This window comes from Nannobrachium achirus (assembly GCF_963921795.1).
Source record: "Nannobrachium achirus genome assembly, chromosome: 6".
Classification (NCBI taxonomy): domain Eukaryota; kingdom Metazoa; phylum Chordata; class Actinopteri; order Myctophiformes; family Myctophidae; genus Nannobrachium; species Nannobrachium achirus.
This window is the reverse complement of record NC_137815.1, coordinates 65880568-65894150: the sequence shown is the minus strand read 5'-3', so window position 1 is coordinate 65894150 and position 13583 is coordinate 65880568. Positions and strand designations below refer to the sequence as shown.

Sequence of the window (13583 nt, the reverse complement as noted above, 5' to 3'; positions counted from 1 at the left end):
ATTTATAGTAGGATAAATTAACGCAACTGTAAAGACGAAACGGAAGCGGGGAGGAAGCTTTGTGACTTTATCCGAGCTTCCGCTGCTCCAGACTGTACTGTATCAAATCACATCAAATCAAATCAAACACATTTAAAACAACCTGCTTCATACTGTACTGTATCAAATCACATAAAATCAAATCAAACACATTTTAAACAACCAAAACTGACCAAAGTGCTGTACAGAGGAGGAGCAAACAATAAAAGCAAACAATAAAAGCATGAGCATATCGTCGTTGTCGGGTGGAAACCTTGTCCAAAACCGTTTATTTTGTATTTATCATTTTTAAAATGATTTAAACTAGTGAAAACAGCCGATTTACAAGCACACAACGCTGTGCTTGTAGATCAGCTGTTTCACTACTTTTGTTTGACGGCCTTGTGGGATGAAGCAGTGCTTTACTTTGCAAAAAAAAAAAAAAAAGGCAAGTTTGAAACTTGAAGATACAAGGTTTCTGCCCGACAGTGACGTTATACATGTAAACAAGTGTCAACATAAGCACAACACACATATGTGTAACAAAAGCAAACATAAGATGACCTCAGATGAGATTAAAAACTAAGTAAAACAGGTGTATGACTGGAAGCATTTGGGCATTGTGGGAGGCAACAGTCTGGTCACCTGAGACTAGTCTTCATAGACCATGGATTGCTTATTTTCTCGCAGACTCTGGCAACACTGTTCTGCAGGCTGGAGGTGGATGTGTTTAGATCTGTTGACGGCGTGTGAGGAGGTTGCCAGGTTCCCCCGAGGGGACAGGAGATTGAGCAACCGTATTCCTACCGTACCCTAGCAATTTAATCTGTTGACTTTTATTTTGGCACAGAGGGGGAGCACAGAGGCACCCGATCTACTATGAATCCCTGCATTCCATGGGGAGAAACTGCTCAAAAAAACCCTCATTCCCTGGAGTGGAACTGTGCAGTTTTTGCAGCTCCGCTCACCCAGACTACAGGAATTACTCTATTTGGCCCAGGGAATGGCAACGCTGTTCTATTGGCTGTTCTCAGGGGCACCCCGCCCACCTCGTTCAGACCCAGATTGTAGCGCTCACCCAGACTACAGGAATTACTCTATTTGGCCCAGGGAATGGCAACGCTGTTCTATTGGCTGTCCTCAGGGGCACCCCGCCCACCTCGTTCAGACCCAGATTGCAGTCCTATTATGAAGCATTCTATGATCACACATACTGTATATGCAATGAATAATGCTTGCACTATAATTACTATAACTGGAGACCCCCCGAAATAATCATGGAATTTAAGGCATTACATTGAGTTTCACTCAGTGGAACCAAGTTAAACTATAGGCTACATGTTGTGAAAACAGCAGATCTACAAGCTTACAATGGCATTGGTGCCATTTTTGAGACACCATTTTATTATTCTGCTTCAGGATTCTGGCTACCCCCCCTAAATCACATGTGCTGAGTCCGAATATGCAGGTTTTATTTCGATGCACCAACAGGAAGTGCCTCAAACCGGCCACTTCCTGGTGTGTTTTGGGTGTTACGGGTTGGTAGGTGCTCCGATATATTTTTTTCTCAAGTCTGCACGTAATTTTAAGCCTGAGGTAGACATTCAGTAACCCTAATATCCTATTGTGATTTTATAGTAAGTCTCTACAACACTTCTAACCCCTAAAGGTCACATAAAATACTCAAGACAGGCTTTAGTTTGGGCCTTGAGTCCTTAAAATCAATAAAAAATTCTAGAAAAATCCTTTTGTTTCAAGCAGGAAATTTTTTTCATATTTGAAGGATGCTGAATCCTATGAAATGGGTCTCGTGTCTCTCCGACAATTCAAGCCTCGACGATCGCGAAAAATACATGAAATTTGGACGGTGTCAATTCAATTGAATATTTGTTCAGATAAAAGACACTTATTCTGACTTGCTTTTTGACGATGAATCTGATGAAGTTGGTCCCGTCGCGTAAAAATGCTTTGGTCGATTTCTAACCCTTCTAGAAGGAATAGTTCGGGTTCTAGGGGGCGTACAGACAAACGGATGTGTGTTTCATTTCTGAGCGACCCCTAGAGGGCTAACCCTAATTCTAACTTTAGGGACTGTTTAATCCGCACAGGAGTGGTGTTCAGAGGAGTTACACACACCCACATGTTCGTCCCGGCGAGCTGAACACACCGGTATAAGGCTCATCCCACACGGACGCTCCTGTGAGGAGATAGCTTTCTATAGCCTGCCATTCAAAGTGCTCTTACGGTTATAGACTCTATGACCCTTGGTCAAATTGGAGATCCTGGGGAAGAAAGGTCGTAGGAGGACAAACAAGACATCCACGCGTTCGTCTCGGAACCAAGGTCTGATGTCGCATCGTATTTGACTTATAACGCGAAATAGCTAACCCTAGGGTTAGCTATTTTGCGTTATAAGTCGAAAACCATCATGTGTCAAGGGTCGATCTTTTAGTATGTTGTATAGCTCACCGAGACGAACAAGTGGAGGTGTGTTTTATTTCTGTGCGACATTCCTAGGGTTAAACTAGGGTTAGCCTCCCTTGAATTACTAATAAATCAGGATAGGATATTAGGGTTACTGAATGTCGACCTGATGCTTAAAATTACATGCAGACTTGAGAAAAAAATATATCGGAGCACCTACCAACCCGTAACACCCAAAACACACCAGGAAGTGGCCGGTTTGAGGCACTTCCTGTTGGTGCATCGAAATAAAACCTGCATATTCGGACTCAGCACATGTGATTTAGGGGGGGTAGCCAGAATCCTGGAGCAGAATAATAAAATGGTGTCTCAAAAATGGCACCAATGCCATTGTAAGCTTGTAGATCTGCTGTTTTCACAACATGTAGCCTATAGTTTAACTTGGTTCCACTGAGTGAAACTCAATGTAATGCCTTAATTCTTAAATTCCATGATTATTTCGGGGGGCCTCCAGTTATAGTAATTATAGTGCAAGCAATATTCATTGCATAATACAGTATGTGTGATCATAGAATGCTTCATAATAGGACTGCAATCTGGGTCTGAACGAGGTGGGCGGGGTGCCCCTGAGGACAGCCAATAGAACAGCGTTGCCATTCCCTGGGCCAAATAGAGTAATTCCTGTAGTCTGGGTGAGCACTGCAATCTGGGTCTGAACGAGGTGGGCGGGGTGCCCCTGAGAACAGCCAATAGAACAGCGTTGCCATTCCCTGGGCCAAATAGAGTAATTCCTGTAGTCTGGGTGAACGGAGCTGCAAAAACTGCACAGTTCCACTCCAGGGAATGAGGGTTTTTTTGAGCAGTTTCTCCCCATGGAATGCAGGGATTCATAGTAGATCGGGTGACAGAGGGGGAGAGGGCAGAAATTGGATTAGTTTAGTGCTAAAATATTGAAGGCCACCGATACAGTATGTCACAACATTAATACCTACTCTCCTCTGCTGATGTATAGATGGGTCCATTGCCGTAGCTTATTTGTTGGCCAGACTTCCATTGAGTTTCCTGCATCAAATCCTTTGGCTTGATTTGATACATAGTTGCACGCGGGTGTTGCACGCCCGAAAATAGCTGCGACACGTTGTTGCGAGCTTGTATTTATCTGCCATAATTGGCCAGCAGTGCACCCGCGCAACAAATAAGTCTACGTTAACCCTTCTCCAATTGAGTACTAATATCACATTCAATTACTTTGACTAATAAATATAATCATAGGATTAGTTGAGTATACCTGAGGCCGATATACATTATATAGCTACAGTATATAGAAAATAAGAAAAAAATCAAGGTCTCCCCTTAAAGGGATATTTCACTTTCAAAAAAAACTTTTGGTCATTTTACCGTCTAATGAGGCTTTTATGAACACCCTGAACAGATTTTAATTTGCTTGATTCAATATTTAGATATTTTTGATGTAAATGTTATCTGGTCCTCCAGGCCCAGCCAGGGCCTCTCCCCATCATACACACCCATTGTAACTTCAAATTTAATTTGAACCATGATAGATTAATTAAAAACACCAATTATTTTTTCTGTTGACTCATACTACCCTCCTAATATGTGAGCAGGCCGTGTTTTTTCAATAAACATTTTCATTTATGTTTAATACTTCTTTGGGAAAATGGAAAAAATGTAATACAATAGAAAATTATTCAAAATAAATGAAAAAGGTTATCGAAAAAACACGGCCTGCTCATGTATTAGGAGGGTAGTATGAGTCACCAGAAAAAAATATAGGTGTTTTAAATTAATCTATCATGATTAAAATGGAATTTGAAGTTACAATGGGTGTGTATGGGGAGAAGCCCTGGAGGAGGAGGGCCTGATAACATTTACATCAAATATCTAAATATTGAATCAAGCAAATTAAAAACTGTTCAGGGTTAACCAAATGAACCTGTTAGGGTTCATTTACACTGTCAGAGTTACTGACTTGGGGAAAGCGGTGTTAACTGAGACACCGGGTAAACTGATTCTTATGTATTTTTCCCTGTAGAATCCATTTCTGATATATATGTTTTTGTATTGTGCATAATTAATGAGATAATTAGCATATTTTACTAAATTTGACTAAATATGCTAATTATCTCATTAGTTATGCACAATACAACAATATACTTTGCAGAAATGCATTCTACAGGAAAAATTACATAAGGATCAACTGAGAAAAGTTTGGTAAACACTTCTATACATTTTTTATAGTGTTTTTTGTTTTTTTCTTTCTGCCCATGTGTCACATAATTTGACACATGGGTGGAAATGACAGGACAAACCCTATTAAAAGAATGTCTGCTATGTACATTTTTGTATTGTGCATATTTAATCTGGTTTCAGAGCCCGCCCGTAGCTGCCGCTGATTGGTCCGGCCCGGGACGTTAAGAGTGTTATCAACCCTCCCCGAGAGATCTCAGATGGTAAAGTAGGGCGGTACGCACTACTGCCACCATGTGGCGCAGTCAGGTTACGCTCTCCCCCTATGGGTAAATTTAGACCTTTCTAAAGGAACCCACAGAGTCCTTGGAATCCACTTTGAGAACCACTGTTTTACATCAATATGCCTACATATATACCATTCATACGGTACAACACAACAGTACAACACAAAGACACTATGGACTCTATCTTGATTGTCTTAAGTACCAGCTCTTATGCCTTAACTTATGACCTGGAGGTGTGGCAAATGCTTTTTGGATGTTATGAGTGGCCAAACAGAATTGGCCACACCTCCAGGTCTTAAGTTAAGGCATTAGAGCTGTTACTTACAGTTTTTAACGATTGTTACAGTTTTTTTCGATTGCTAAAACACAAAAAGCAAAAATTAGGCACAATTTTCACAACCTTTACTTCTGTCCCCAATCGCTTGGCTCAATTTGTTACTACTTTAGATTTCCTTATCATATTAGACTCTGACTTTCCTTCTTTACACTCTGATGTCAATTTCACATCAACTTGTTGTCAAAACACAACACACAATTTTCAGGTTTGCACACACTTCTCACATAAAATCTCAAAGCATCAATCCACAACACACAAATATTCAAATCTCCAAACTTTCGGATCTGGCGTCAATTACACATCACCCTGTTGTCTAAAAACCACACACAATGTTCAGTTGTTGCAAACTGAACATTGAGACAGGAACCGGAGGCAGAGATGGGCACAAAATACAAAAAGATATTTGAAATACAAAGGTACAAATACCAGTATACTGTCACCAGGATAGTATCTTGGTGACAGTATCCTGGTCAGTATTAGACCAAGTACTGACCAATTTCTTTCCAAATATTTTTTTTGTTTTTTGTGCCCATCTCTGACCAGAGGCATGATGCCTAAATCTACTGTAAATCAAAACTTTTTGGATCCATATTTGTGTGCTGTTTTATGTTTGATATGAAAAAAGTAGGCCTACACTGAGTCATTTTACAAAAGGAGAAATTTCTTATTCTCCAGAGCCATGGTCATTCTTATGGTGTGTTCCATTTCAACCCATTCTCACTCCCTTTGCTTCACCCTCCCGACGCCGTATCTTTGCTTTCCTTTGCTTCACCCCTGTGAAGTTTTGGGAGTGACTATTGCGTCTAGGGTGCGACGGGGACGGAGAGTCTTTGGACGAGACAGAGTCTTAGTACGCATGCGCCGACATGTGTTTACTGGAAATTGAACCCCCGGTCCCTGGATTTGTATCTCCATGCTCTACCGACTGAGCTAACCAGAGTGACTGGGAAGTTCCTTTTTTTTTGTGCTTTTATCTTTGACAAAACGTGGAATGATAACGTAGTCCCTTCTTTGAGCCACATTCGGAGGCGGAAGCAGTCCCCTGGTCAAGATTTACTATTCTGTCCATAACGGCACGTAATTCGGTAACGCGGCTGAGTCGGCTCATGCGCCGTTCCCACAGCTCGTCGCGGCAACTCGGCTCGCTATCGCTATGAAGCATTAGGGGTGAGAACCTGTTGTCCATTTCGACAATTGTGTTTTCAATTTTGCTCTTCAGTGTTCTGTACATGCTTGTTAGTGTTCAGCCAAAAGCTTTGTTGTGTTTATTCAATGAATGGTATGTGTGTGTCATGTGAAAATATGGCTGTGTTTACCAAATGAAAACACGAGTTCCATTTTGTGAACATGTTAAGAGATTTGATGGCAAAGAGTTGTTTTGCAAAGGGATGACAGGGTTTAGCAATTTGTGTGTAATGTTTGGAGTTTTGTGTGCGCAGTTTTGAAAAAAACGTACAGTTTTGAAAAAAACGTACAGTTTTGAAAAATGTGTTTTAGCAATCGAAAAAAAACTTTAACTAGTCCCCCCAGGAATCCGCGATTCCGCGATCACGGAAATTTTCGCGGAAATCGAAGCCCTCCGCGGATATCAGAGCCTCCCGCGGATATCATAGCAGTCCGCAGAATAGCACAAACGAGGTGCAGAATATTACATTTTACATGTAGTTTTCTTCCCGGCCGCTAGATGTCGCGGTGATATAGACGGACAAGACTCACAGCCTAGCCGGTCCTCGTTGCCGGATACGGAAACGGAAATGGCTTTGTTTGCCGTGGCATGTATTCATGTGCTGTGTCTCGTGTGTGGTGACGATACCAGAGCGGATGGTGCTGATTTTTTATGGAACTAGGCACATCGTCTGACTGTTTGACTCACAGTGAGAAAGACGCACATGGAGTAATGGAGCGATTTCTCCGACCTCCGGCTACGATGCCGGGTCCAAGCCCTCAGAGTGAGCAGGGATATGTTATGCTGAAAGAGCTAAATCATACACAGAATTACAGGAGGAGAATAAAGTTCTTGATTACCGCCGCAACTCAACAATCAAAGACCACTTGGCTGCTTTCATCAGAAGAAAAAACAAGCAACGCCCGCAGACACAGTCTTAAAAAGACAAAAAGCCATCACAACAACCACAATCGCCAGCAAAACCGTGGCTGCAGAGGAACGAGAGAAGGTATGCTATTGTTTTAGTAATGTATTCTTGACTTGTGCTCCAGTGGTTTTCAACCGGTGGTCCTTAAGAGTTGGTAACCAAATGAACGCTATATATTTAACTCTGAGAGGGTAAAATGAAACCCATAAGCGTCCATTTGGTTTAATTACGGGTCCATTTGTTTTCATTTTACGCTCTCAAGAGTTAAATTGTTGTTAAACATCTGCATTCATTAATTTACAATAGCCTAAGTACACAATTAGAGAATGTATAAGAGTTGTTTTATCAACGTGTTGCCTGTTTATCTCTTCTATCTATGGCACCAACATCAAAACAATACAGCATAGAATTGTGAACAAAATGTTATCCAAACAATAACAAAATATTCTATGTTTTGGGTCTGAGTGAGAAGCTAAATGTCATTAAATAATGAATAAATATTGGACCTTGATATGAAAAAAGTATGAATTAGTCAAGGTAGATAAATAAATCATTTTAGTTTAGCTCCAATGTATAATCATTTAATTGTACTATTTGAAAAAAGTATCTATCAAAATGTGTACAATCAATGTATTGTGTTTTGTATTCTGTTTTGGTAGGCTTGTACATCAACAAACACACCACTGTCCAGGTCTGATGAGAAGTTTCTTGCAAAACAGAGTAGTGAATGGGGGAGGGAGCCATCCCTGGCCATACACAACTGCAAGAGAGGTAAGAGAGGTTCCCTTTCTTGATGTACCTTGCTCTTTACTGTACTCTGTTCTTGTTTTTATTTTATTTTTTCTCTGTAACTTTGTAAATAACCTTACACTGCTGCAACTGAATTTCCCCCTTGGGATAATAAAGGTCTCTCTCTCTCTCTCTCTCTCTCTCTCTCTCTCTCTCTCTGATTCAGAAGGATGCTGCGTGCTCAACATAATGGTGTCTCCGCTCATCAAGGATGAATCTGGTGAAATCTGCAGCTATCTGGTTGACACTGTTTTCTTAGACAAATGCAATCATTCAACAGTGGCAAATGCGGCAGTCAATGCTCTAAATGACTTTGGAGTGAAACAAGAGGATGTGATTTCTGTCTGCCCTCAAATCCCTGTTTCCCAATTCCATCCACGGGACATGCCTGGCACATATAAATAAATCTTCCCAAGAGGGACAAAGAGAATATTGATGTTGATTATTTGATAACCACAATGTTTCACAGTGTTTTGGTATTGCAATTCATTTCATAAGTTCATTTCTACTTCATTATTACATAAAAAATTATGTTTGCTTCATAACTGGTAATTTTACGTAGTTTTTTAATGCCCGCGGAATATTAACTTTCAAGCCGCGGAATCAAGAATTGCTCTCCGCAGAATCAGGATTGTTCACCGCGGAATCAGAACTTTTTCTCCGCGGATTCCTGGGGGGACTATTTAACACGTTTTTCACTACACCAACGGCTTTCTCAAAACAGCACACACAAAACTGAAAACCAAACCTCACACACAAAATGCTAAACCTCACACTCCCTTCCCAAGATGATTCTTTGCCATCAAATCACTTAACTGTGTGCAAAAAATGGAACTTGTGTTTTCATTTGGTACACACGCCATATTTTCAAATGACACATACCATCCATTGATTACACACAACTAAGCATTTGCTGCACTACAAAGGAAATACAAAGGTACGAATACCAGTATACTGTCACCAGGATAGTATCTTGGTGACAGTATCCTGGTCAGTATTAGACCAAGTACTGACCAATTTCTTTCCAAATATTTTTTTGTTTTTGTGCCCATCTCTGACCAGAGGCATGATGCATAAATCTACTGTAAATCAAAACTTTTTGGATCCATATGTGTGTGCTGTTTTATGTTTGATATGAAAAAAGTAGGCCTACACTGAGTAATTTTACAAATGGAGAAATGTCTTATTCTCTAGACTAGAGCCATGGTCATTCTTATGGTGTGTTCCATTTCGACAATTGTGTTTTCAATTTCGCTCTTCAGTGTTCTGTACATGCTTGGTAGTGTTCAGCCAAAAGCTTAGTTGTGTTTATTCAATGAATGGTATGTGTGTGTCATGTGAAAATATGGCTGTGTTTACCAAATGAAAACACGAGTTCCATTTTGTGAACATGTTAAGAGATTTGATGGCAAAGAGTTGTTTTGCAAAGGGATGTCAGGGTTTAGCAATTTGTGTGTAATGTTTGGAGTTTTGTGTGTGCAGTTTTGAAAAAAACGTACAGTTTTGAAAAATGTGTTTTAGCAATCGAAAAAAACTAAGTATTTCACAAAGTATTTTTCCTGTAATTTGTATTTCAAATATGTTTTTGTGCCCATCTCTGCCTCCTGTTCCCATCTCAATGTTTAGTTGTGCAACAAACTGAACATTGTTGTGTGTAGTGTTTAGACAACAAGGTGATGTGTAATTGACATTGGAGTGTAAAGAAGGAAAAACCAAGTCTAATGCATGAAAAGGGAATGTGACGTAGTGCCAAATCGGGTCAAGCTACAGGTACATGAAGTTAAGGTTGTGAAAATTGTGCCAAGTTTTAGATTTTTGTTTGTTAACAATCGTGAAAAACTATAAGACAATCAAAATAGAGCCTTCCTCTAACTCATAACCTGTGCAACAATACATTTCATAACTCCATAGTAAATAGTAATCTTCAATATAATTGATGTCAAAATAAATATAGTGGAACATATAGCTAATATTGACACACTTCTGTCCTTAGGGCAGGGGTGGGCAACTTTAATGATGGAGAGGGCCACTATATTTCCACACTCACTCCAGAGGGCCACATTGCATATTGCTATTTCGTACTTTGTCATTATATGTCATACAAAAGAAGCAAAAATAGCAGATCTACAAGCTCAAAACGCGCCGCACTGCGACGTGTTTTGAGCTTGTAGATCGGCTATTTTTGCTTCTTTTGAATTGGAATCCTGAATTATTTTTTGTTATTTTTTTAATTGGAATCCTGAAATGTAACATTTTGATTTAATGTCAAATGCATTTAGTTATACTCATGTTAACTTTATGAACTTAAATACAAATACGTTGGATTAAGCATTAAGTGAAGGTGGGGGCCGCATGTGGCCCCCGGGCCGCCAGTTGCCCATGTATGCCTTAGGGTGTTCTAGCCTCCTTTTATCACAACAGTTCACCAATCTTGCTGCTGTGTTCGCAAAACCGCTCTGAAAAACCACTTACAGGCGACTGCTTCTCGAAACTGGTAACAGTAAACTTAGCCTAACCTTACCTCCCCCTGACCCTTCTATTAACCATTTCTTTTTGCATTGTGTTTTTTCACGACAGTTTTTCTTTTCTTTTCTTTTCTGCACAGTACTAGTACTTATATGAGTTCAAAAAAGGTTTCCAATGTAAATAAGCCGTAAGGCTTTCTTGGATCTCCTTTTAGTTGAGTGTGTACCAGTGAACTGTACTGTCACAACTAACTACCTTTTACTATGCAAACTTCTAATAAATACAACTAGTAAGACGCCTCAGGGCAACAAGCGATGTGGACACAGTGATGGATGTCGACATCAGGGATCTCCATATATGGGCATAAAAGGGATTTGTTCCCCTCGTACAGGGATCTCCATATCTCCATATATGGGCATAAAAGGGATTTATTCCCCCTGGCATCACAGGGCATCATTAATATTGATGACATCAGGGAACTCCATATATTGGCATAAAAGGGATTCTGTTTGTGTGACATCACAGTGAAGCCGGAGCGTAATGTCAGAGCGGCAAACCCATTCTGGTAGAGTGGTTCCCCTGACATCACAGTGACATCAGAGCATGATGTCAGAGCGGCAAACCCATAGACCGTAAAAATGCACGTCTACACGGACAAGCTGTGACGTTTCTCATAGTAAACTGTGACCTTCGGTCGCAATCAACCAATCAAATTATCGCAATCAATCAATCAAATTATAAGCGGTTGGCACTTTTCTTTTAATATTTTGTGTACTGTTTTTTTTGTTTTTGTATTGTTTTTACATTGCGCTGGATAAATCAAATCAAATCAAGCCTTTACTCCAATCACCAGTGTTCTTCAATTCTATCCCCCCCCCCCCCCCCCTCCCCGCCTCCTCCAATCAGCAGAGGGTTCTCTCGGGGGCAGCAGCCAATCGGAGCGCTGCTCATGTATATGTGGCGTAATTAGACAATCACTTCCACATGTGGATCAAACTGCCTTTCAACCACTCAACCCCTCGCTCGCCCTCCTCCTCTCCTCGCACCCTCCGCCCACTCTCTCTCTCTCTCTCTCTCCTTTTCTCCTCCCTCTGTTTTTCTTATTTTCCTCTCTCTCACACTCCACTACCCTCTCTGTGCCCCCTTTGCTCGCCCCTCCCTCTCTCTCTCTCACCATCTGATTGAATTACCATAAGCGTAGATCTGGGTCCAAAATATGCCAGGTTGAACTGATTAAAACTGTCCCTGCTGCTGCTCTGCTGCTACAGCAGAGAACTCTGCCAATGGCCGCCATAGAGCACACTGTGTGTGTGTGTGTGCGTGCGTGCGTGCGTGCGTGCGTGCGCGGTGGGTTGTAGTAAGATTAGTATTAGAGTAGTATTGAGAAGACCAACCAGAGTAAAGTAACTACAATTTTGAGTTATCTTTATTATTTATTTTACTGTTGTATCTCCAAGTATCTATAGGCTACTTCTATTCCACTACATCTCAGAGGAAAATATTGTATTTTTTACTCCACTACAATTATTTGAAATTTTGAGTTACTTTGTACTAGTAATACGTCTCAGGGCGACAGGCGACCTTGCCTTGAGAGCCCAAACATGCTTACTCAGCTATTCGTTATGTGAAAGTCCTTTGATGTCTAGGACATCTGACATCATACCATTTTTTTCAAGGACCCCTATAATTCTGAGTGTGTACAAATGGAACCAAATGGACCCTTACATGTCGATTTGGTTCCATTTGTACACTCTCAGAGTTACACACCTTTTTAAGGAGTCATTTGGATCCCCAACGGGAACCATGGGTCCCTGGACCACCACACTTTGAGACCCACTGGTGTAGCAGTGTTTCCAGTGAGCCAATATGCACAATATCAGCACCCTGACTCTGTTTGACCAGAATGGAACAGTGTAGGGGTGCTGATCTCCATCACTGAGGCGATTCAATACGCATCTCGATACACTGCCAGCGATACGATATATTTGCGATACATTGAAATCCTGCCGATACGATGCATTACGATTCATACCTGACACCGATACGATGCGATTAACCCCTGTTCCCGATACGATACACCCCTGTTCACAATGTTATTGCGATTTGATAAATATTTAGTTCTATCCAATGCGATTCAACATGACGCAAAGAAATTATAGGTTTTCTAAATTTCTATTAAGCTAAATTTCAAAAGAATAAGAAGTTGCAATGCAGCATGTTACAATAGATTTGGTTCAGTTTTATTCCTTATAAAAAAAACGATTCAGACATGCAGCGAGCGACACATCACAATACCATACATCACAATACCATACGTCACGATTTCAGCCGTTAATTGCACCGATACACACTGAATGAACCGATTCACTCGTATCGCGCACGTTTGCATCACGTTTACGATCCGTATCGATTCATCTCATCATCCCTGGAATAGAGCCTTCATTAGTATTTCTGGTAACGGTAGCAGGAAAGGTCGACCTAAAATAAAGTCGACCCAAACTCGTTTCCCAATGGGTCTGTGGCCTTAAGCTGTATGCAGAATAGACCAAAATCTAATCTTTGCTTCTGGGGGTCCCTGGAACAAAATATTTTGCAATGGGGGTCCGTGGCCAAATACATATCATTCTGGGGGTCCTTGACATGCCAAAGTTTGAGAAGTTTTTTCAGGAAAACTGTTTTAGAATGTGCCTATCCGTGGTTAAGGACCCCCAAAATGTGTTTTTGGCCGCAGACCCCCATCTCAAAATATTTTGTTCCACGGATGGACCCCTATCGCAAAATATTTTGTTCCAGGGAGTCAGGGACCCCCAGAAGCAAAGATTAGATTTCGGTCTATTCTGCATCTAGCTTAAGGCCACAGAGACCCGTTGGGAAACGAGTTTGTGTTGACTTTGTTTTAGGTCGACCTTTCCTGTATTCACTGGTAACACCTGTGAAGGAAGTGAGAAGAGACACAAAACC

General features: G+C 40.9%; 1 long non-coding RNA gene across 1 annotated transcript; it reads left to right on the top strand.

The window, feature by feature from the left end:
• The first annotated feature begins 6805 nt into the window (after nt 1–6805).
• On the top strand, nt 6806–8780 carry LOC308287522. Its single transcript, XR_013962139.1, has 3 exons — nt 6806–7448; nt 8027–8138; nt 8323–8780. It is a non-coding gene; the product is annotated as an uncharacterized lncRNA (long non-coding RNA).
• Nucleotides 8781–13583: the final 4803 nt, after the last annotated feature.